Source organism: Falco cherrug, chromosome 10, assembly GCF_023634085.1.
Source record: "Falco cherrug isolate bFalChe1 chromosome 10, bFalChe1.pri, whole genome shotgun sequence".
NCBI classification, from domain to species: domain Eukaryota; kingdom Metazoa; phylum Chordata; class Aves; order Falconiformes; family Falconidae; genus Falco; species Falco cherrug.
Window position 1 is genome coordinate 36310810 of NC_073706.1, and position 23972 is coordinate 36334781.

Sequence of the window (23972 nt, forward strand, 5' to 3'; positions counted from 1 at the left end):
TGGTGCTGCCTTTGGGCTTGCGGTGCTGCGGTCAGCACAGGGCTGGGAAGCTGATCTGGGCTGCAAGCAGGTGGTGTATCTGCCAAAACTGGCTGTGGGTGGTGGGAAGAAGGATGGCTTTTTAAAAAACAATAGTTGAAAAATAAAATTAGAAAAAAATCACAACAGCAAATGAAAGCACTGAAGAGAGGTGGCATGCGGGGCACAAAGCCTTCAAGGTCAAGCCCTCGCCGTGGTGGAGGAGAAGTCCTCCGGAGCAGAGCCTGCAGTGGGCAGGGTCTGGGCATGTCCAGTAAGCAGTGTGCTACTGCCAGCAGATTTCCTCAGCGCAGGACAGACACAGACCTGTTGGAGCAGGTCCAGAGGAGGGCACGGAGATGCTCAGAGGGCTGGAGCACCTCTGCTGTGAGGATGGGCTGAGGGAGTTGGGGCTGTTCAACCTGGAGAAGAGAAGGCTCCAGCGAGACCTTACTGTGGCCTTTCGATACTTAAAGGGGGCTTATAAGAAATGGGATAGACTTTTTAGCAGACCTGTAGTGAGTTTTAAACTAAAAGAGGGTAGATTCAGATGAGATACAAGGAAGAAAATTTTTACGAGGGTGGTGAAACGCTGGCAGAGGTTGCCCAGAGAGGCTGTAGATGCCCCGTCCCTGGAAACATCCAAGGCCAGGCTGGATGCGGCTCTGAGCAACCTGGTTTAGTTGAAGATGTCCCTGCTCGTTGCAAGGGCTTGGAGTAGAGGACGTTTAAAGGTCCCTTCTGACTCGAACCATTCTATGATTTGATGATTTATTTCAGCTGCAGGCATGAGAAACCTCTTGCTATTTTGGCAAGGGGGCTTGGAGGGGATTTGTGCCAGCTGGGGGTGACAACTGTTGGGCATTCCCAGTGGCTTATCAGCCTCATGCCTTAGGCAAAAGCCTGGGATTAGGACTTGCTCTGTTCCAAGAGCTACTCTTAGAAACAAGTCTGAAAAAAGGCTGAGAGCCCATTCCTTCATCATATACCTGCTCTCTTCCCCAGCCTTGTGGGATATTCTAGATTATTCTTGGTCCGAAAGCCAAAATGCCTCAGTTGGAGAAGTGCATGCTTGCTGTTGTGCAACACTACTCTGATTCTGTTTGTACAGGATTTAGTGATTGCTTGTGTGATTCTTACCTGCTGCAAGGTGAGCTAATACATGCATCTGATGTTAGGGTTGATTATGGAATGATTTCATCTGCTGCTGTTTACTGTGGTCCCATGGCCAGCCTGTACTACCAGATAAGCTGTGGTCTAGCAGCACTGATAAACCAGAATTATAAAGGTTGACCTGCTTCAGGCCAGTGCTGGGAATACTGAAGAGGCAGAGCAGTGAACTTCCCAACTACTCTTTATTCTCCTTGTCCCACGGACTGCTGCCCCCCAGGAAAACGCAGCTTCCCAGAGGGGTCAGAGCAGGATCCTGCCTGGGACTTGCTGCGAACTGACAGGTGCCACCGAGGAGGGCGTGGGGGGTTCCTGCATGGGAAGTTCAGACAGAATCTGCATGCACCAGGAGAACTTTCCCTTTGTTCCTGAACTTAGGGGCTGTTTTGTGCCCTATACCCTCAAGATTTGTGGTCTCCTGCAATAGTCTGTGCTCTTAAAAGTCACTCTTGCTGCTATCTCAGCACCCCATCTGACTTGAAACCTGCTGTGCTGTGGGTCTTGGAGACCGCGTGGGTGGTAAGTCCCGTGGCATGCGACTGTGCCAGAGTCTGTGTGTTTGCCTAGTGAGGCAGAGAGATGCTAAGAGACAGCAAAAGGAAACCAGCTGTTAACTTGTTTGCCTTCCCCGTCATGCTTGCCTTTCATGTTTCCTTCAGAGCTTTGTGTGTATGCAGGAGAAGTTCTGCAACAAGCAAGTTTTGTGAGAGTCTTCTCCCTTACCGTGTAATGCAGCAAAAGCAAAGGGGCAGATGGACTTGCTGTATTGCCAGCAGAAAGGCTGAAAAACCCAGGGGCTGTAGGGAGAACACTGCCTGAGAAACTTGGGTGGGGTTGCTGTAAGCTGGAAGGAAACTGAGCTAGAAGCTGAGACAAGAGGCTTTCAGAGGGTTAAGTTTCCCTGCTGCTGGTTCAGCGCCCATGGGTGGAGGGGAGGTCATGACCTCTCGGACCCCCCAACTGTTCTCCTGAGCTCTGCTCTGTCTGCAATCAACCCCAAACCAGGAATGGCTGGAGAGTGTCAGCATGGAGGAGTCATTTATCGCATGATGGAAAAGTCATCTGCGTGCTGGAGTCCCTCGGCTGCACCAGCTGTCGCGCGTGGAGCAGATGGAGAACGGCAGGAACCCAATACCGCCGCAGATGGTCCCGAGCGGAGAGCTGCGGCTGCCGGGGGCTGCAGGAACGCTCGCCGCTTTAGTGACTTTCTCAGGCTTGGAAGGAAACCTGCTGATCCCCTCGGAGGAGGTGGCGGGGCAGGAGCACATCATCCTTCCCTCTGCTTGGGCAGCTGTGACCCCTGCCAGGCGCGCAGCCCTCGGCCTCGGCTCTGCCGGGGGCACGTTGCACGGTGGTGTCCTGCAGTGCTGGAGCTTTGTTGGCTGGTCCACAGGGCTTTGTGGAAATGGGTGGGAGAAAACCACCCGTAATTGCTAGATAAGATGCAGCCTGAGCGGCCCAGGGTGTCGCTCATGGCAGCCCAAATGGTAGGCGTAAACTTGTTGTTTTCTTCTCTTGCAGCTGAGCTTGGTCCTGGCTCGATGCAAACCTCAATGCCACTATTTCCTCTGCTCCACAGAAGATAATTGAAGGATGTTTCTCTTCTCCTGCCTGATGTCAGTCTGCTTTGGTACAGCCTGACTCCTCTCGAGGTGTGAGCAATACCCCGCTGCCTCCGGATGGATGAAAGGAACTAATCAGCTGGCAAAACCCACCCCTGTTTTAACCTTTTCTGTGACTCTCTGGCTTTTTTTTTTTTTTTTTTTTAATATGGCTCTGCTATGGAGATGGGAGGCTGTGGGTCTGTTCCCTCTCTTCTTTCTCAAGTGTGGGAAGAGAGGGGTCTGCTGCCCTGCTGAGCTGGCAGGGCTTTTGCTACGTGATGAAGAACTTCACCCAGTGACCAAAAGCCACAACAGTAGTGGGAGAGAGTGGGCTCAACAGACACCTGCTAAAAGAACCCGTGTTTGAAAGGAGGGCCACGGGCAGATCCTGAGCATGAGGAGGCTGCAAGGGCCACTTGTCACCCTGTTGGTGCCAGCTGTGGGTAGAGTCTTCCCCTGTTTACAGTGCAGCCTCTGTCCCTCTTTGAGGGGCTTCCATCTGCTGTCTCTGTGTACATCAAATCACATTCAGCTTACTCCCGTTCAGGGGTGTTTTTTTCTGTAGTTCCCAGATCATCCTTTAATCACAGTCATATACCTGTGCCAAAATGTTCCTGCCACTTCTCTGTCTTAGCAGCATTAGCAGCTTTGTGTCAGGCAGCTGCTGCCCTCCTCTCCCTGTCTAACATGGAATGCAGGTCTCCTTTCCCAGGGGAGGGTATTTCCCCCTTCTGGGAAAGGGATTTGCTTGTTCTCTAACCTGTGGGCTCCAATGCTGGTGACCGAAACACTTCGGAGCGTCAGAGGTGGTGGGCGTGCTGATACCCTGCCTGCTGTGCTCCTGGAGGTGGGCAGGGTCTCTGGGTTATTAATTAATCTAGGATATTAAGGCTGCTGCTCTTAAGCTGGAAGCTGCCTTGGTGAAAGGGCATCCTAGTGAGCTGTTTGGGGAGGTCAGCGCTTGCTGTGAACATGGGAAACTGAGCCCCAAAGAATGGCACTCTGGCCTTGGGCCTGAGGTCTGGAACTCAGCTCCCAGGGCTGTTTCTGAACTCTCCCACATCTTCATGATGTTAGCCTGCCCCCCATCCCCTCTTTAAAGTCTTACTCCTACCCTCTTCCCATGTCAGCATAATTTTGCAGCTAGTTTCTGCTCTCCTGGAGGGGGGGCAGTTTTTCTTTCCTCTTGCATCAGTGTGCTTTCTGCTTAAATTTACTGCGACCTGGATATTTTTTTTTTTTTGGTAAGCATTTAATAAAATTTGAGGAAGATGTTGTAACACTGGCAACTCTGAGGATTTTGTTGATGTGGGAGTTCCTGCAGCAAAGCTGTTTTCCAAGACCTTGCAACTCTCTGCTTGAGCAGTAAGAGGAGGACAAGAAACATCAGGCTGAGTGACAAGAAAAAAAAGTTTGACATATACAGGAAAAAAGCTTTTTGTGTGCCTGCCCCATTTAGGAGATCCTTGTCATCTTGCTGCATTCTTTGTTGTTACTGAGGGTAACTGACTGTAAAATGGAGTGAGCAGTGTTTGGGTGAGAGAGCGAGCAGCATGCAGAAGGCTTCCTATGGAGTGATCAGCTAGGAGAGGCACAGAGCTAGCTTCCCCAACTAATAGACCTGAGCAAGGTCACAGCTTCCACCAAAATCACTGGTGATGTCAGCTATATATATATATATATATATAAAATAATCTATAGCTTACTTATACAGCTTAGAAGAGTCAATGTAGCTGTCTGTGTAGGAGCCCAGCGTTCTAATGAACTGACTACCCTACCTGGAACCACCTAATGAAAAACATTTTTATGGAGGTGACCTTTCAAGCCGTAACGTTTCTGTGCTGTAGAGACAGCAAATGGTTTGTGCTATCCTTACCTATGCTTTCCTGAAGTGTTAGGAAGTGGAAAGTTTTCAGATATCCCTTCTTGCTGTCATCTTTCTGCTTATTGGTACCTTTGTCCTCTCCCCATCCTCTGCTGTAGCTCCTTTTGGAGGTGGGAATCCAAGGTGCTTCTGTTCTGCAGAGCGCACTGGGGAGCACAGACACCATCTGGCTCCCTCCTCCTCCCACCAGCCCTTCCTCTGCCAGACTGGGGTTTTCAAGTGAGACCAGAGTGGTAGCAATGGGGTCTATAGAGATGGCCTGGCTTGAGATGAAAGCAGGGCTACTGTACCCTTGCATGTGTGCAAGCTGGTTGCACGAATTTGTTTCAACTCTGTTCTGCAGCTGGCTGGCAGAAAGAGATGGCCAGAAACTTCTGCTGCTGCTATGCCTGTGCCCTACCAGCTTGGGGAGCGCAGAAGAGGCCCCAGAAGCTGCTTGTATGAGATTCCTCCTCTAAGGAGGGTTAATTTGCAGGGCGTAGCTTCCCCACCTAAAGCCCATGTGGACCTACATATGGTTTCAGCAGAAACAACTGCTGTCCTTCAGGTTCTGGTCCCAGCACAGAAATGAGCAGGTTGGGTGAGAAGCTTCCCAGAGGGACCAGAGAGCTCTAGTGGTGGTGAGGAGCCAGGGAAAGGCCTGGCTCAGAGCAGATGTGTGTAGCTCTTTATATGTTTGCCAGGAGAAACTTTTCCACAATTAAATTGACTTTATGATGTGCCGTTTCTCCTCCCAAAGCAACGTGGTGTGCACATGGTGGTGGGAGTGGCAGTGGGGTTACCAGAATGGTGAAAGGCTCCCTGATGCCAGGGATGCTGCAGCCCAGGTGCACTGGATGTGCATCCTGGGTGATGCTAAGAGGGGATGAAGGCTCATTTCTCCCCTCACCAGCAAGCACGGGTCGTTGTGGCTGATGATGTTGCTCATTTCAGAAGAAAACGTGGCATCTGTGAAGTGCTTCTGCTCCTCTCACTAAAATGGAAAGCTCCTGCAGGTGGAACTTGCTGTGGAGAAACAGCTGTGTGTGGTGGTGGAGTTGTGCTGCAGCCCTTGCAAAGCCAGCTGCTCCCAGCTCTCCTGCGCAGCTGCGTGTTGCGGGGACCGCTGCGCTCCCAGGGATGTGAGGAGCACTCCTGGGGACCCATCCTGCCCATGTGAGTGACGGAGAGCCGGCTGTGCCTCTCTCTGGCAGTTACTGCTCTGGTCTTACTCAGTAGGTGACTGTTCCACATGTTTCCTACATTAGTTTTTTGCAATATCGTAATTTTTGCAGCATTGGCATCCCTGAGGCTTTCGTTATGAGACCTCAGCGCGCTCTTTTCCTGGGGCTGTTGCATTTTGAGCATAACAAGGACAAACTTAAGGACTGAGTGAGTCTTTTTGGCAGGATTAAGTTTACCTTCAAAGCCTGGCGGAGAAAAGCAATGCTTTCCTGGTCCCTATATCTGTTGGCTGCCTGTGTTCCCCATGCTATCCCAGATTGCTATCCCAAATTACCATCCCCTTGGCAGGCCAACAGTGCCCAAAGAGAGAGGCCACAACCCCTACGTGGGCTCTCCATGCTCCCACCTTGAGGTGGGAGCCTCCAGGTGTTGCTCCTCTGCAACTCCTTCCCTGTCCTGTTTAGGTTATTCAGAAGGGGAATGTCTTTTCCTACAGCATCTACTCCTACGTAAATCTGGGGGGGTACGGTAGTACTGAAATGTGCTGCTTTTCCTTCTGTGGCAGGCTTCGGGGCTGCTTTTTTTCCAACAAGGTTTAACAGATGATTCTATACAAGCAAATGCAAGATGGGATTGAAAACCGTGGTCCATGAGCGCTGCAATGCCTGTTTCCCACAGGCCATAAACCAGCCTTATTTAAACCTGGGGAAATCTTAGCTGATGGAAAACTCCAGCCTGGTTTGAACACTGTATCTTTATGTAACATTTGTTCTGCCTTGAGACTGGGGGCTAGACTTCAACTGGTTCCCTTTCCAGGTATAAAATAATTACAGGCTCATTTTTATGACCACCCTTATGTATATGTGCTGGCTCATTTAACAGATCTCTGCTCGACCCTTGCTTGCAGCTCTGCCCCGCGTGGGCACGAGTCTAGAGTTGCCAAATGACTTTGTTCCTTGAAATGTGCCTGCAGTTTCTGCTCTTTGAAGGAAAGGTCAGGCTCGGAGACACCTGGGCCCGAATGTCAGAGCTTCCCCTCCTGCCACTGCCACCTTAGGGAAGGAAAATAAACAAGCTCCGAGAGCGGGGCAGCTATAAATACTGAGGTGGCAGCTGATACGCTGCTGAGCAAGGCTCTGAGCTTGCGCTTTTGGTAACTCTTGCCAGCTCAACACGCTTTCCCTAATGCTGCATGATACATATATATATGTGTGTGTGTGTATATATATATATATATATATAAAGCAGGTAAAGAACTGATCTGGTGGTGAGAAGTGCAGCTGGAGCTGGCATTTGCTTCAGAAATGATGGACCTGTTACAAGGGTCCTGATAATCGTAATGAGACAGCACAGGAGATCTCCCTGTGGTTTCGCATTGGGTCCCCTGAGGGTTTTGCTTGCAGTGGAACAATTTAATTTAGATCACAAGTTTCAGAAAGGTGCTTAATCTCTTCACGATAACTGTAAGTAATAGCAGTTTAGCAATACTAAAGACATGCACACTTCATCTTTCAAGTAAATAGAAAAAAGTGCATTGGGCTTGGGGCTTTGGAGGGGGATGGGAAGAAGCGGAGTGGGGGGGATTGAAGCAAAGTAAGGGGAGAGTGTCATTGGGATTTATATGAGCAAGCACTTTAAAGCAGAAACCAGCAAACTACAAGTGTAATTACTGGATTGGAGGTGCCTGGTTAGGTAGGTAGTCCTTCCTAAGGTTGCAGGTGGCTATGGGTGGTTGCTACGAGCATCTCAGCTGGCCTCCTGCCTTGCTCATCTCCTCTGGGGACAGCCAAAACAGCAGGTCCAGGCACTGGTCCTGGCTCCCATCCTGCGGCTCAGTCCTCATCCTCACCGTTGGACTGTCTCATCCATTTAGGTGTAAATAGCCTGAGGATGAGACCCAGGCTGTATCTCCAATGGTCCAGTCTGATCCCTTCTCTTCAGAGAGACATCTAGCCTAGACCCAGGGTGTCCGCAGAGGGTCTCCTGAACCCACAGGGAGCACGCCTTAGCTGTCTAAAGCAGACGGAGCCAGCACACCTCCCAGAGCAAACAGCTGAGTGATGGAGGAAGAGTCTACCACAAAAACCAGGAATCAATATTAACTGAAGAAAGGTGAAATTTGGTACTTACTGATGTGTAATTTGTTTCCATCTGCAATCACTTGCATGTTGGGTGCATCATGTTACCCTGTTCGGTTTACAAAATTAACAGGTCATTGTTCCTTCAAGATCATTTCGGGCGCTGTTTTCTTGTGACTTTTCAAGCCCTGCAGGTAAGTACAAAACATCAGATGGACAAGAGTGTTTACAGTAGCCAGTAAGTCCAAGAGGTTTCTCAAAAATAAATAAAGTGACTTCTTTTTGAAAGCATGAAAAGGTCCATCATTTAAAATTAGCGTGAAGAAGGGCTCTCAAGTAACACCATTGCATGTCCCCAGCTTTGCTCTTGCAAAGTTTGGCATCTAAAGTACCAGAGAGGTGAAGGGCAGATGAGGGTGACGTTGCCAGGACAGATATTCTAGCAGAGTAGCTCCAGGCAATGAAACCAGTTGGAGGCTTTTCAAGTTTGCTGGTCAGACTTACTGTTTTGCAAAAGTCAGGGTTGCAAAATGCCAATTTGGGGCTGTGCTTTTGTTGTTCGCACCACCAGAGAGGAAGAGCACAAATTCTGTCTCTGCTTGTTCCTGGCGAGGGATGTGCTGTATGCAGAGGGTGCAAGCGTGGAGAATGCTGCGGAGCAGAGGGGGCTTGGACCTGATCGGTTTGGCGAATTTTGGTTGGTTGGTTGTGTGCATTTTGACTCAAAGATCAGGGCTGAGACTGCTCAAGTGAGGTGGTGAGGATGGCACCGATACCCTCCTTTGCCCTGGCCGGAGGTGTGAGCTGGCCGAATGCCACGCAGTTATTTACTGCCTCTTGGCCCTGGGGCATTTCATCCCCTTTTCCAGCAGCCATTCCAGTTTGGGCTTTGTTTTTTCATAGCGTTTCAGGAGCCTTTTAGCGTGGGTGGCCAGGCAGGCAGTAGGTTAACCCTGCTCACAGGGAGACGGGCATGCAAAAGCAGTATCTTTGGAAATCTATACCATAAAAGCAGCTTTATACCCGGGTTAAGCTTGGTCTGTTCCATCTGACTTTTGAAATGCTGGTGAGCTATGCCAGAAAGCCAGCTCTACAGGCAAACTCTTGCTGCTTCTCCAGTACCACTGGGTGAAGCCTTGTCGCTCATTGACCTGGTGTGCTAATGCATCTCTAATCTGGCTTTGAGTCACTCTGTTGTGGATCAAGGTAGCAAAGCACCAGCAGCCGTCAGAGCCGTGGGTGAGGCCAGTTCTCATGGAAGGGATGCAGATGCTGGTGTTTTGGGGTTGGTCTCAGAGGTGAGCTCTTGGCTTTCTCCCTCTCTGCCTCCCCGATGACTGATGAGATCATGCCTGGCTCTGCAGGATGCATTGCTCTTTAGGGCAGCACTGACCCATGGAAGGACTTGGGGGGTAGGTGCTCAATCCTTCATGCAAGTACCCTAATGCAATTAATTCCTCTTTGACTGATGACTTCAACGTCTCAAAACTGCCATTGTCTTTTAAGAGTGACTTTGTGTCTCTCCAACACTGAAAAAGTTGCTGGGAGAAAAAACAGACAACAACAACCAGAGCCAACCCGACTGGAAACTTAGAAAAAACCCCATTATGAATAAGAAAATTTCAACAGAATTTAAAATGCTCAAGGACATGTTGTACCCTGCTCTGCCACTGTCACCACTGAAACCACACCAGTCTAACGAGTGCACTTGCAGTGTATGCTGCACAAATGATGCACAAGGCTGGCTTACATTTGCATCTGATGCTGAAGCACAAGCTGTTCAGATCCCTCCCTATTTCTTATGCAAAGATGTAAAGTTTCTGTTCTTACAGGCTAAGAGGGGATAAGAGGGGGCAGATTCTCCTCCTGAACGAGTTTCACAGAAGGGATAACGCACTAGAGTCCTCTCCAGAAGTGCTGATTGACTCCCTCCCTCCAGACGCAAGGAGGAGAACAGCCGTATCAGGAAGGCAGATGGAGGCATAAGTAGGTAATTTGGTCATTAATGAGAGGAAGCTCATTTGCTGCCCTTTACTCCCCTTTATGTGCCTCTGAACGTTTGAGATGCCATGAAGCCACCATCAGGAGAAGGTGTTGGCCCCTGCGGCTCCCCAGCCACCCTCCAGGATCCAGGTGGGTGATCCCACAGCCCGGCGGTCCCTCGCGCTGCCCTGTGCCAGCGCAGCTGCCGCCAGCGGTGCAAGCACTGCGCCAGCGCTCTTCCAGCCGGGGGAGCGAGAGACAAACCGAGGACCGAGGTCCTGAGCCCAGCTGCCGAGCGGGGTATTAGAGGAGACAGGGAGGAAGCGTGGTCTTTGCTCGGCCGGCTTGAGTTGTGTTTCAGATGCCTCAGGATCCCATCACTGCCAGCGAGATGGCAGCAGCCTGCTGATACTGAAATAGAGGAGCCGGTTTGAAAGTTTAAGGCTATTCTGATCTCTGCTTGACTGGCTGCATAAAACAGGTCATTGGATTTACCCAGGAATAGAAGATATTTATTTTTTATATATATATGCATATAATTTTGTCTTTTCTCTGAGTGTACTTTCTTAGTGACTGTCTGATCTGCCTTTTTATTGGCAGCTACTTCAATGAAGTTGGAAAGAGTGTTTCAGTGAACGTAGGACATCAGCAGTTCAAGGTTAGAGTAGATTAAACCCTGCTGCAGAATCCGTTTCTTTGGGGGGGGGGGGGGGGGGGGGGCGGGGGTAAAAAGAAGAAAGGGGAGGAACTGGATGAGAATTGACTTTTTGTTCCCAAATGGCTTTTGTGATTCCCATTTCCTGCCTGCCCCGAATCACGGTATAAGGTTTATAATTGAGTGTCAGAAACCAGAAGAACACAACCCTACCCTTCCCCAGTCAGCTTCATCAACATGTTTTCCCAGGTAACTTGAAGCATTTCAGTGCTGGTGTCTGTATAAGCAGATGAAGGTGCCAAAACCAGAATGGCTGTATCATGCAAAAAAATCAAAAGATGTTGTTTTGAAAGCGTTCAGAGACAACGCTGGGCGGGAGGCGGAATTAAAGAAACATTCAGACAATGAATGATGGAACAACTCATGTAAAACCTATTTTCCTTGCAAATAAATTTGCTTTGGATAACTTGACTATTTTCAGATGATAGAAGGTGTCAGTTAAAGTTGCTCTGTAGCTCCAGCACGAAGATGTAAGTGCAGAGTTGTGGGCGGGTTTGGGTGAGGAAGGACCTCAGGAGGTCCTCTGGCACAGCTCGTGGGCAACGCAGGATGCACTTCGGTATCAGATCAGTTTGCCCGGTGTTGGTCAGTAACTGGTGAACAAGGAATACATGTTGTTTCTTTTCAGGAGTTAGGTCTCTCTGGGATGTGGAAGAGCATCTGTGTTACGGGAAGGGCGTAGCTGATTTTCTTTAAAACGCTTCGTTTTTAATGAACCTGGTGCCGCAGGTTCCAGGCTTCCAGGGCCGTAGAGGTTTTCAGATGCGCTTTTCCAGCTCACTGGCTGGGCATCATCCAGCCGTGGGAGGCAGTGATCCATGGAAATGCTTCCCACTGACTGGTGTGCAATGAGCACAGGGGGTGAGGGAATTAAAAGAAAAAAAGACAAGCATTTAGACAAAGTGCCCATCTTTATGCAATTTGTAAAATTACCGGGGCTAATGTGTGCACACTGTATTTAAAGGCATCTCCCCCTGGGTGCACTGGCTGCTGCAATAGTTCAGCTGACAGCCGAAGAAGATGAGAACAGCTGATTCCAGCTCCCCTGCAAGTGGCCCTGCTATGCTGCATATTCCCGTGGCCCGTCTCAAATAACCAGCCTTGGTGCTCCTACCTACCCAACAGAAATGCGATACTGGGCCAGGTTACCCAGTGGAAACTTCTCTAGATCTGTGCCCCGGCCTGTCACTCCTGTTCAAAGAGGAACACCGGTGTGCTGTATCCCCTCCCCAGCAGAGATGCTGTTGCTGTAACAGCATGCCAGGCACAGGCTTGAGGTCCACAGGCGGATGGACTCTATGGAGGTTGAGACCCCGGTCCATGCCTGTGACCTGCACGTGTGCTCTCTTTGGCCTTGGGGCTGTCTCCTAACCTGGCAGCTGGTGAGAGGGGCTTCTCCAAAGGCAGGTGCTCGCTGTGCCTTTGCCTCTCTAAATCTGACAGCTTTAGGTAGAAACACAGCCGCAGCCGGGATCACCTCTCCCTCATCTGGTCCACGCGAGCAGTAGGGAGCGTGAGGCAGTCGGTGGTGATTTGTGGCTCTCCAGGCTGCGTGGCTGCACTGCAGCTGCTCAAAGGTGAGTCCAAGTACACCTTGCTGCTGATGCAGGGAGGAGAGATGGTGTCAAGAAAGCGCAAAATGTATATCCTAGAGCAGGACAATCTACAATAAAGAGAGGCAAAGCTGGTGATGAAAATGTTGCAGGCTGTGAATGAAACTGCTGCGCGATGGCATCAAGAAGAGAAATAAGGACTAGACGTAGGGTATGTGTGAAATAGGCAGCCCGCGGGGTGCACGGGCATCCGTCGGGACCACACCGGGCAGACGGGCCCTGCTGGCAAGGGGCCACGGTAGGGAAGACAGAGCATGGACCTAATGTAAAGATGGGCATTGCCCAGAGCAGCTGCCCAAAACATCCAGATCAGGAACCGAGCTGAGCGCAGGCACATGTGTAGAGGAACTGGGGGGGATGCTGCAGGCAGAGATGTTTGCAACTCATCCGTTATAGAATAGAGCTGCAGCAGGTAGAAATGTCTGGTTACCTGTCCCTCCTGCAGCTTGCATCAATGTCACATTTGTCAAGATGCTTAGAGGGAAATTTGAGTGATGTGAAGAGTGCTCCTGCCACTGGTGTGCAAGCAGCACTGCTGTGATGGAGGCTGTGCAAGCCTGCAAGATGCTCATGGTGCTCCTGCCAACCCACTTCCAGCAGATGGGACCACGGGAGCTTTCAACCTCGCATCTGCTGAGAACCGGCCTGGTAAGCCCAGGCTTCACACGCACTTGGATGCACATGTTTTCTTTTTCATTGATTGATCCTGTCCTTGGTGTGGGAGACCTGAGCTGCGATGCCCCGTCAGCAGCAGGGACAATCTAAAACCAGCCTGCAGGCAAAGGAGGCTGGTGAATACCATTGCCAAACTGGGGCCACCGCGAGCAGAAAAGGAGAAACAGCTGGGGGACTCCCCTCCCTTACATCCCCACTCTGCTGCCAGTTTGGGCAAATACTGTATTTCTTGGAGATGTGCCCAGCTGGTGGAATGCCCGAGGAAAATGAGCCGGTGGAAGATGGCAAAAATGCTTGACGGTGCCGAAAACACGGCGTGGAAGCTGGTTTGCTGCGTTAGAGCTTTCAGCGGAACTGGGGAAGGGGAGTGGAGGCTGCGATACCTGGCCTGGCTGTGCGTCCCCATGCAGGTGCCGCTATCCTCAGCAGCACAGGGTGCCCCCCTGGAACCCCACCCGGCAAACGCCCAGCCGAAGCCGAGGTGCTGAGGATGGATGCACTGTCCCCCTCCCACCTGATGGATAACAAAAGCATTGGCTTGAGCTAGGTTGCAGGAGGGAGGCGAGGGGATAAGCTGCTGGAAAGCTGGAGAAGACAAGCTGGAGAGGGGATTTTTGCTCGTGCATGTTACCTGGTGAATGGGAGGTTGCAGCGCTCTGCTCCCGCTCCACGGCTTTAAAAAGCTTGTCTCTACATCCTCGGCTGGGGACTCTTTCCTGCAAGTGGCAGGGAAAGAGTGGGCAGGAATCAATCTGTGACCCAGGCCAAAAATATCGCCTGTCCCGCAGCTCCGAAAGTTTTTCTCTGCTCCTACAGGCTGGGAGAAAGGGGGTACTGGAGCTGCCAGGCACACCGGAGGGCACGCTCTGCATCGCTGGGGAGCCCTGCCAAGGGGACAGGCGGGAGGGAGGGGATGGGGAGCTGAAGCCTGTGAGGTTTAGTGAAATGGAAACAGTGAGCCAGAGCGCTGTGCAAGGCACTGCAATCCTCTGCTGGCATAGCCGTGCAGCTGTGGAGGGTGTTTGGGTGGCAAAACCCCTCTGGGCACCTAGAGGGTCCTAGGTGGGGTCCAGCTGTCTGGGGTTTGCCCTCTCCAAGATGACCTTCCTTAAGTAACTCTTTTGTATCATGCTAAGAAAGGCTCGGAGTGTGGCTCAAGGCAGACAAGCTCTCTTGCTGTGTTCCTGCTCTCTTGCCTTTTGTCCAGGTCTCCTCCAGCCCTGATGTGTGGCAGAGCCCTGGCAGTCTTAGCAAGAGGTGGGTGCGTGCTACATGCCACCCACACACAAACACATGCGTGACACGTGTGCTAAGTGCTTCTGACTTCTCACTCGCCCCGTGACTCCTCATTTCAAAGAGCATCAGACAGCAAAAGGTCCCCAGGTGGCCGCAGGCTCTAACCCTGCAGCACAACCGAAGCAGTTTACGTGCAGAGGGGCAGCAGGGAAGAGCCCCTGCCCGGCTGGGAGGGCAAAGGCTGCTGCTGAGTGTTGGGATTGCAAGAGCCAGGGTGCCACAACCAGGTTGTAAGCAGTGACTATGCACCATGGAGCTGTGGGGGCCCTGCGTTTTGTTCTTGAGGTGCCTTTGCCTCAGATACCCCCCCTTTAAGCTCTGCCTGCCTGGTGGGGTGGTAAATATAGAAACATAAGCCCTGGAGGTTTTTTTTATTCCCTCCAAACATGTCCCTCCCATCTTAGCATCATCTGTGCAATTGCTCCAGCTGCTCCTATACATGGTATGACTTTTTTTTTTCCTTCTACCCTCGCTTCCCCCTCCATCCACCCCCCCTGCCCCATCCCGCTCTGTTCCCTTCCCTGCTGAGCACAGGGAGTCTGGGGCCAATAGGCTCCTCCAGACGATCAAATGTCACTATAAGTTGACAGCTGCATCACCTTGGGACGCTTGCAGATCCCAGCCTACCCTTCCCCTTCAGCAGGGAGCTCGGCACTTCTCTCCGCTCCTCCCAGGTAAGTGGGAGCCCCGGCAAGGGATGCTGCTAGGGGTACAACTGCCGAGGGGCTGAGCTTTGGTCTGAATGGAGAAGCACTAGGGAAGGGTTGGGGTCAACAGGACTTGGGATCCAGCACAGGATCCTAAGGGAAAGGCAGTTTTCCTTCCTGGCTTTGGTTGGGTATCGCATGAGGCTCATGTCCCCTGCAGAGATTTGGGTGCTCTGAACTCTCAAGGATGGGTGGTGGGAGCAAAGACTCTTCCAAGACCAAGGTGTGGGGCTGGGAATGGAGTGGTGTCTCTTGGGAAAACTCCCCCCAGCAGCAGGAAGGAATTGCTGCCCTTCCCTCCCATCACCTGGAGAAGAGAAAGCTGAGGTGGAGGGATGAGGGGCAGGACCAGTGGGGACCTGCTGGCAGGTGAGGGGGGCTGGGGGGGGCCGGGGCTAGAGAGAGACCTGAGAAAAACAAATATGGTCACAGAAAACTGCACCTCCCGCAGAAAAAAAGAAAATTGGGAGAGGAGCTCCCTGTGCACGCGGAGGGGCAGGAGGAGGGGATTAAATTCAGAGCAGTGATGGGATGTTCCCTACCTGCAGAGCTTCCAGCCCCTGCACCTGGCTGGCCTGACCCCACCTACCCTGCGTGGGGGGCATCTCCCCCCACAGCGGAGAGCTCCTGGCTGTTGGGGTGGGGGGTGTCCTGCGAAGGCACCAGCCTCGTGGGTCCCTGCCAGGCCTGGGGGAGAGGCAGGGGATGGAAGCTAAGCACGGTGGTGGTCTTCCACCCTCTGCCTCAGCCTTGCTGTTTCTAGCAAACCCCAGGCAGGGGTCAGACGGATCGGATCTCCCCAAAGGCAAGGACAGAGCTGCTGCTGGGGCAGGGGGTCGGGATCGTGCCGGGGGGTCGGTGGAGCCTGCAGCACCGCTTGGGTCCTGCTACCCTGTTGCAGCAGCAGCGCTGCCGTGGGTACTTGGTTCTCCAGCCCCAGGGGAGAGAAACGCTTCTGCTGGGGTGTACCGAGCAGTTCAGAAACAAAGGAGGAGGCAGAGGGACAGAAGAAATACATGTTCAAAAAAGTATATGTATATACATCTATACTTTTAAATTTATACATATACTTTTCTATATAAAAAGTATATGCATCCATTTTTATATTTAATAGATATATTACATATAACATATGTGTCAATAAATATATGTATGCATATAAAAAAATAGCTGCAGTGGGTTTGCAGCAGCTCCTGCTGGAAAAGCATGGCCGTGTGGTGCTTGGCAGATCATACCCCTTGTCCTCGCCTGATAGCTGTCCCTGCCAGGTCCCCTGGCCCCTGCGTGGCCACTTTTGTCCTCCCCCCTTTCCATACAGCTCTCGCTACCTTGCCTCCCTTGTATGGCCTGGCTTGGGAGGGATGATTGATGGGCGGGTTATTTCCAGGGATGGCCCAGAGGTGCAAGGCAGCCCGTACCCCCTCCCTGGCGCATTCTCAGCTGCCAAGAGGTTTCTTGGGATGTGCTGGCTCTGCTCTTTCAGCCAAAGGCAGGATCATTTAGGGCCAAAAGGGACGCAGCATTCCTGCCCACCTGAGGCTAATGAGGGTCAGGGGATTTGTCCTTCTAGCCGTGACCTGCTTAGCTCGAGCAAAATGCAGAAGCTAACCTTTGCTTTCACCTTTAAGGGGTGGGAGCAGGCAGGAAGTTTTTGGTCTGGCAAAACTTTCCCATGTGTTTTGATTTCCTTCCAAATGGTGGGCAGTATTAACTAATTGATTTTATTACATCCTTAAACCTCAGTCAAGACCAGACCCCATTTTTCTGCCGCTGTACAAACAAAACCCAGTTATTGCCTTAAGGTGCTAACAGCCTTAATCTTAGGCTGCATTTGCTGCGTGTAAAGTAATTTCCACTGAAGGGTAATCCCGAGCCAGCTGGAGACTTTCCATTGCCTTCAGCGAACTTAATCCTAACTGCAGAAAATACTGCTCTTAGCAGATTGCTTGCTTTATTGCCTTTTGGATGTAAATACGGTTTGGTTTTGTTGGCTGCTTTGATGACAGAGTTAGCTACGTGGACAGTGCTGGGTGTCCAAGAGCCTTTCTCATCTCGGGGGGCTGTTGCTATGATGGTCTGTGTTTTGCCCCTGGCTTTGAGGGACCAGATGCCTTCTGAATGCCACGAAGTGGATAGACACCTTGTTCTTCTCAAGGCGAGACCTTTTTGGCTTTCCAGCCAGGGCAGTGGCAGTCAGCTACAGCCTTAAATGCCAGCTCCTCCCGACGGAGTGACCAAACTTGGCTGAACGTTTGGTCCTTGCAAGGCTGAAACTGCATCTCACCCTGGATTTTTTTCTCCCCAACCTGCTCTATCCTGTGGGGTTTCTGCATCTGGCTCATCTCTGCACACAGTCTGCCAATGCACTTGTTATTAATTCGTTTTATCCGGGGCCCAGAAACCCCCTCAGAACTGGGGTCTTGTTGTGTCAGGGATGCTGGCATTCTCGCTCGGCTTTTATAGCATGCGGACAGATGCCATGCGAAATCCCATTCGCATTTGCAGCGCTTGGATTAACAAATATGGAAGGGTGTAGGGGAACAGCCAATGTGACAACCCTCGGCAAGATGTCCTTAGAGCTAAATTGGAGTCTAGATGAGCTCATTCCAATAACTGTTAATGGAAAGCCTGATTGCAAAGACTCCTGTTGACTTCAATTGCCTTGGAAAGAACAGCATGCGCTGCATGACGTGCCTACCCCACACCGACCAGACGTTTGCTCTCAGTGTGCATATGCCGGGCTCTCGAGCTGATTTCTTCTCCAGGATTGAGCAGTATTACTACTTTTCTCACCGGAGAGAGAGGGAAGAAGAGTTTAGCTCAAAGCCCTTTAAAAGTCGTCTTCCCGCTCCACACACACACCCCCTTGGCAAGAAGGCAATCTGGGTTTATAAATTAAAGGCAGAATCCGTGGGAGGATTGACCATAGCTCTGAGCCTTTACAGATCCTGCATTTTGGAAGAAGCCAACAGCTGGGCATCTGGCAGCTTCCCTTGATGGGCTTTTGCCAGAAGCTCTGCTGTCCCGCTGCATAAACCAACACACTGCCAAGCATTATTACTAATAGTTTGAATAATTTTTGGAGGCTGAAATGAGATTGTAAACTTGCTAGCCACTGTGCGGAGAGCAAGTGGAAATCTTTACCCTGAAGATTTGATGATCCAGATAAAAAAGACCAGGGGAGAGAGACCAGAGGTGTTGTAGCATCTGAGTAAGTAACAGAAGAAGCAGCAGGAATCAGTGCAGCAGAAAAGCCTTTTGCAGAGCTGAAAATCCGCCCAGACATGAAATTCCTCCAAGATTCCTCCTGCCTGGTGGGGTTAGAGTCCCCAGAGTACTCCTTGGGGTGGCTGTTGCACTTGAGGAGTGGGCAATCATGGCTACCAAGTTAAAAGCAGCCCGGGACCAAGAGGTCACTGAACCCAGATCTCCTGTGTCCTAGCAGATCACCCTCCAGTCCAGCTACTCAGGTCAGGTCGTAACACAGCCGTTGCTGGCACTACTTCCAGGGCAATGCTGAATTTCAGAAACAGGATAAATGAGGAACCAGAGGGGAAAAAAATGCTGGCTGTTTATTGCTGCTTAGGACATGGGGTTTTTAAATCCTGCTGGTGTTAACGTGTGGTGCCCAGGGTCATTGCTGGGGAATGGAGAGAATCCCTTATAGGGCAGGGTTGGAGCCTATGGGATTACTGCCTTCCTCTGAAATAGAAAGCTGCTGAGCTGCAGTTGTTCCTTTTGAGCCTAAGTCAGCCCACCTGCTCCTTCAAGACATCTCTCATATATCAGCTGAGTAATGAAGTCATGAATGTCATGGCTTGGGTTTCCCAGCGAGGAGGAGCCTGGCTTTCTAACTTGAGACGCGCCGCAGATTTGGAGGAAGTTTTGGAGGGTCCTTCCCCACCTCCTCCCTTGGCCTCAGGGCAGCCGACGCTTTTGGGAGAGCCACAGTATTCACCGCTGCCGTCACCCACCCCAGCGCAGCGTGCGGTATCACTGCAGTGCCCCCCGAACAGCAGCTCTGCTCTCTCTGACTCTGTCTGAGGCTCCTGTACACGCACTTGGGGTCCAGCAAGGATCAGCAGAGGGACCACATCCAGCCCTTGCACCCGTTCTGTGGGCGGTGGGCTGCATCCAGCCCTGACCAGGGCTGCGCAGAGATGCAAGGCACAGCAGCGCCGTGGATGGGCTCGTTTCTGCCCCATGGTGCAAGGCTTGGGTGTAATAAATACAGCTGGTTACACTGATGTCAACTGCCCAACCGGGCGTTTGGCCAGTTTTCCTCTTAAACTAATCAACAGATAATTGTTCATTCATTCATCAGCTGTATAAACCAGACACGCTTTTGGGCGCTGACAAATAAGTAGTTATCTCGGGGTGTATTGGTAGTTTCTGTTATTTTTTCAGCTCTGACTAATGCTTTGGAGCTGGCACCTGCCCACTTGTGATAGGGTAAAAGAACAAAAAATTTCTCTGGTCTTGCTGGAGCGATGGAAATGTCAGATGGGTGTGAGAGGACGCCCTGGCTTGTGCCCGTCTCCCTGAGCTCCGGAGGTTTGGTAACTTAAAGCCGGGTCCAGGTCTCCCCCCGTGCCTGCCTGCGGGAAGCAGCCAGGTTGACAGGGCATGTCTTTCCAGATGATCTTTTCCTCTTCCCCTCTCCTTCTCCTCTAACCTGGCTGGCAAAGGTCTGTGCTGCTCCTAGAATGGCAGTGTTGGTGGGGGACTGGCTGCTGTGTGGGAAAGCAGGTGCTTGGCTTTTTTTGTCCTCAGATGTCAACCCATCTGCTCCTGCTTGGCGTTTTTTTGGAGGCACTCTCACTAATAACATCTCTTTTTTTTTTCTTTTTTTTTCTTCTCTTCATCTTTTGTCTAGAAACCCGTTGCCGACATGTCTGATACCGAGGAAGTGTAAGTAGAGCTAAAGCCACCTGTGTGTCCTGCTCAGCTTGGCCCCGTGCCGCAGAGCGAGGGCATCCCCATGGGGAGCAGAGGCTGGGTTCTGCCCCGTGCACAGCCTGAAGCCCCCCAAGGCAGCGGGGAAGAGGCGTCTTGATTTTGAGCATCAAAGGGTCCATCAAAGGCCCCTGACACCCTCGCTGTCCAACACAGGACATCCTCCAAACACCTCTGCCCAGCTCAGCCTGCCCTCAGCGCCCGTGGCTCTGTACCTGGAATAGCATGACCAAACCCAGTGGGGTCCTTTGACATTTATGCATCAGTAGGTGCAGAAGGGAGATTTAGGGCAATCATGGGACATCACGGAGAGACCTGCAGTGGTCACGTAGCCCCCTCCTCAGCTGCGAGGCAGGCTCAGCTTAACCTGTGTCATTTTGCCCAGCCTGCTCTTAAAACTTGTTTCCCAAAGATGAGATCTGGCACCATTTTCAGGAAATCTCTAACACACATGTCCTTCATTTAGGGTCTGGCCCCAGGGCTGCTCTGGGCTTTGGGTTTCATGCGAGGTGATGGTAGCACAGGAGGGGCGGGCAAGTGGGGGCAAGGAACGGGAGCAGACCCTGAGATTGGCGTTGCTACAGCCATGGGATAAACACGGAGCAGCAGCTGGTCTATGCCAAGTTTTTCGTAGGCAGCCCTAGGGTTCAGGGAGCCTGTAGCACATCTGGGTTGGTGTGGGGCAGCGGCTGCAGGCTGGCTTGCCCGTCACACTGGGGCTGAGGTCCAGCTTCATCAGCCCCTGCACGGCGCTCTTGCGTGGGTACCACGTTATAGCCTGGTGGTGGCAGGATTATTCCTGGATGCAGATCTATGTGCACCTTCAGAGTCGGGAACGCTATTTAAAATAAAACCCAAATGCAGTCGCTTTACTGCTCTTTAAACCAAATGGCTCCTGAAAGAGCAGAGGGAGAATGGGGGAAAGAAGACACAGCAGGCTTTAAACAACAGCGCGTTGGGTTGCTTCAGTGTATTGTTTAAAACTTAGCGATGATACGGAGTGAAAGAATTATTTATCTGGTCTCAATAACCTTTTTTCTCTCTCGCAGGGAGCAAGGAGAGGGTAAGTCTTAACTCTGTCTCTAATCGCTTCCATGCAAGCCTGCCACACTCGCAGCCCGAGTCCTCTTCTCCTTTCTGCCCGGTGCTGAGATTTTAACAAAAAGTGCCGGTACAGTTGAGCAAATCTGAGGTTTCTTTTTTGTGCGTCGGTCTGTCCGAGTGTCCCTTTTGTGCGTCGGTCTGTCCGAGTGTCCCCGCGTCCCGGCGCTGGTACCCCCGCAGCCCCCGGGGCTGCCCCACGCCGATGCCCCGGTTTCAGGGGATGCCGCCAGTTTTTGTAGGGCGCTGCCATCTGCTGGCAATTTATTTTGAGGCTTCTGTACAAGTACTATTTTCTGCTTTAAAATGTAAAGCCCCACAACATGTACAAGCAATATACATAGAAACGTACGATTTTTTTCTTTGCTGCTTTTTTTTATGTACTCAGAGACCCTCTCTTCCACTTTCCTCCTTCTAACGCGTGTGTACACCTGAGTTCCCATTGCCCAAGAAAAAAATCCAGTACGATATCTCCTTCCTCCCCTTTTTATGCCTCCTCTTTTTTCTCAAAGTCATTTTATTTGCTATTTTACTTGCGGATTTGGAAGTGGCCTCTCAGACACCATCTTGCCCAGCATCCCTGAGAGCGCAAAGGGCTCTGCCATGGGTAAAGTCCTACCGATGTGTCAAGGCTGATGGTTGATTTATCTGCTTTTTTTCTCCCCTCCCCTATTTCAATGCAGAGGAGTACGAAGAAGAAGGTAACAAAAAAACCCCTTGGAACGTAATTTATCTTTCTTTGATTCTTGCTCCTGCTTTTTCCTTGTCTGTATTTCACCCTTCTCTTTGGCGCTTGCCGCTAAAGGTGATCTGAAACACTTGATCAGTAAATCAGTCGGAAACCACAAAAGTGGCCGAGCCGGGCCGTAGTGTGCAGACCCTTCATGTTACAGTGAGACGCTGGATTTGTATGAGCCGTAGGGGGTGGCTGTAAAGCTGGGAGCTAACCCGGCCTTCACCCCAGAGTGGAGCAGGGGCTGGGGCAGAGCTCACCCAACGTAGCACTGGCGGTCCCGGCGGTCTCGTTTGGCAATGCCCTCAGGTTGAGTCTACATTTGGAAATTGAAACGAGGAGCGTGTTGCCCGGCTCCCGAGGAGCACCCAGCGGGGCGCTGCCGAGAGTGGAAATGGGGAGGCAGAGAGCCGACTGGCAAAGATGAAGTTTTTTAACGTGCCTTTAGCTGGCAAAAGTTGATTTGAAAAGCTGCGAGAGACAGAGAAAGATGAGCATGAAAAGCCCTTCTCACCCAAGCTGTTTCAGCCTCTGTAGGCAGCAGGGAGAGGAAGATTTTGGAGAGGTGTTGCTGCTTTTGCTGGGCACTTTGGACACATCAGCTTCAGGTCAGGCGAGCGTAGCTGCTGGTTGTCGTCCTTCCTTTTCCCAAGGTGTTTGGATCAGAGACAAAGGCCAAATGCTGGGGCTTTCTCCCAGCATCTGCCCTTAGCGTCCAAGACATCTTCTAAGGCGTCAAAAGCAAAACTCTTTACTGGGAGGTGGAATATTTGCACGTGGAGTGTGTGAGACCAGCTCTGAGAAAGAGACTTACCCCTGTGTAAAAATGTCCATCTTGGGGCTTTTATACACAGCTGCTTTTTCTTCTTCTTTACTGCCCCCCCCCGCCCCGCCCCCCCCCCCCCCCCCCCCCATGGATTCCCCATGGCGGTGGGAACAGAGGTGCTGCAGAGTAGTTCCTGCCCTAAGCTATGCTAACTTTACGTCTCCAGTTCCCCCAGCATTGCTTCTGAGGGGATCAAGGGCTCAAAAAAGGAAAACCAAGATGCCAAATGGGTTGCAGATGCCTTCAGTCAGCATCGTGTCCCTGGTCCTGCCCAGAGGGCACAGCCAGAGAGGTGAAGGTGCTATTCATGCTCCATCCTTCATGCTTTGTCAAATGTCCAAAGAGTAAGCAAAGGGTGTTGCTTCTACAGACAAGCCTTCCTTAAAGGAGAAACATTTCTTGCCTTTCTCCTTCCTTCCCTAACTGCCTACTTTTGGGTTTCAAGAATTTAATGATTAATATGAAATTAATAGGCAGGTCACTTCCTATATTTTTAATCTGCATGACTGTCTCCTCTGAGGTGTATCTTCTCGCTCCTCATATTTGCTTGACCTCTGCATTCTCTTCCAAAGTCATCCATCCCCTTTCCATATAACTTCTCCATCACTTTCTAACCACTTTTCTCTCCAGGCCTTAGCTCACCCCAATACCAGTTCCTAACTGTTCTCTGTTTTCATCTCCCTGCTTGCTGTTGCTTCTTGTTCCATGACACTTGCCAGCTGAAGCTCAGGAAGAAGGTATGTGACATGGCTTCTGCTTTCTTTCGCTGTTCGTGCAGAGGAAAAATGTGTGTGAAGAACTCCAGAGCAAGTGGTCCACATCCAGGGGCTGGGACCCGGCCCTGAGCCACAGACATCAATGTGCTGATGGGCATTGATGGCATTTATTGAGCTGGCAGGAAATTGGGCCTTGCTTTTTGTTTAAAAACCCAATCAACCAACCAACCAAATACATAAATAAAATACATGCATATATAGAAATAGAATGCATATAACCCCCCTGGATATTGTATACACAAATATATATAATTTTTAAATATAAATACACATATATGTGTATAGAAACATATATATTTGGTTTAGTCTACCTTTTTTACAGAACTGCTTGACATTATTTTTGTCACAGTAGTGTCAAGTCATCTCCTTTCTTTCCAAAAGCTTGAATTTTTAAAAGGGAGGGGGACACCCTGTAAAGTTCATATTCATCTGTTGAAATTCAGAAATGAATTTATTTGAAATTTCAAAAATTGGTAAATGGTGGTGAAAATTTTCTGCCAAAATTTTCCACAAAAAAGATTTACAACAAAAGAAATGCAGCACTTTTATTACTGGTTACAGATTCACCAAAAGTCAGTTAGGACATTTTAGCCAGCTCTAATAAGGAATAAAATATTGGATGACTTTTTTAATGTGGTTTTCATTTGTGGTCATACTCCCATATTTCAGTAA

At 50.8% G+C, this 23972-nt stretch overlaps 1 protein-coding gene and 1 long non-coding RNA gene across 5 annotated transcripts in view; both read left to right on the forward strand.

Annotated features, from left to right (window-relative positions):
* Positions 1-4072, forward strand: part of LSP1 (lymphocyte specific protein 1) — a 51098-nt gene extending 47026 nt beyond the window's left edge. For all 4 annotated transcript variants that reach the window (XM_055722222.1, XM_055722224.1, XM_055722223.1 and 1 more), the window contains exon 11: positions 2710-4072. The gene's annotated coding sequence lies outside the window, so the exon portion shown is untranslated. The remainder of the gene's footprint in view (positions 1-2709) is intronic.
* A 10517-nt stretch (positions 4073-14589) lies between these two features.
* On the forward strand, positions 14590-19820 carry LOC129736993 (uncharacterized). The gene is made up of 3 exons (XR_008734287.1): positions 14590-14643; positions 14785-14875; positions 19785-19820. It is a non-coding gene; the product is annotated as an uncharacterized LOC129736993 (long non-coding RNA).
* Positions 19821-23972: the final 4152 nt, after the last annotated feature.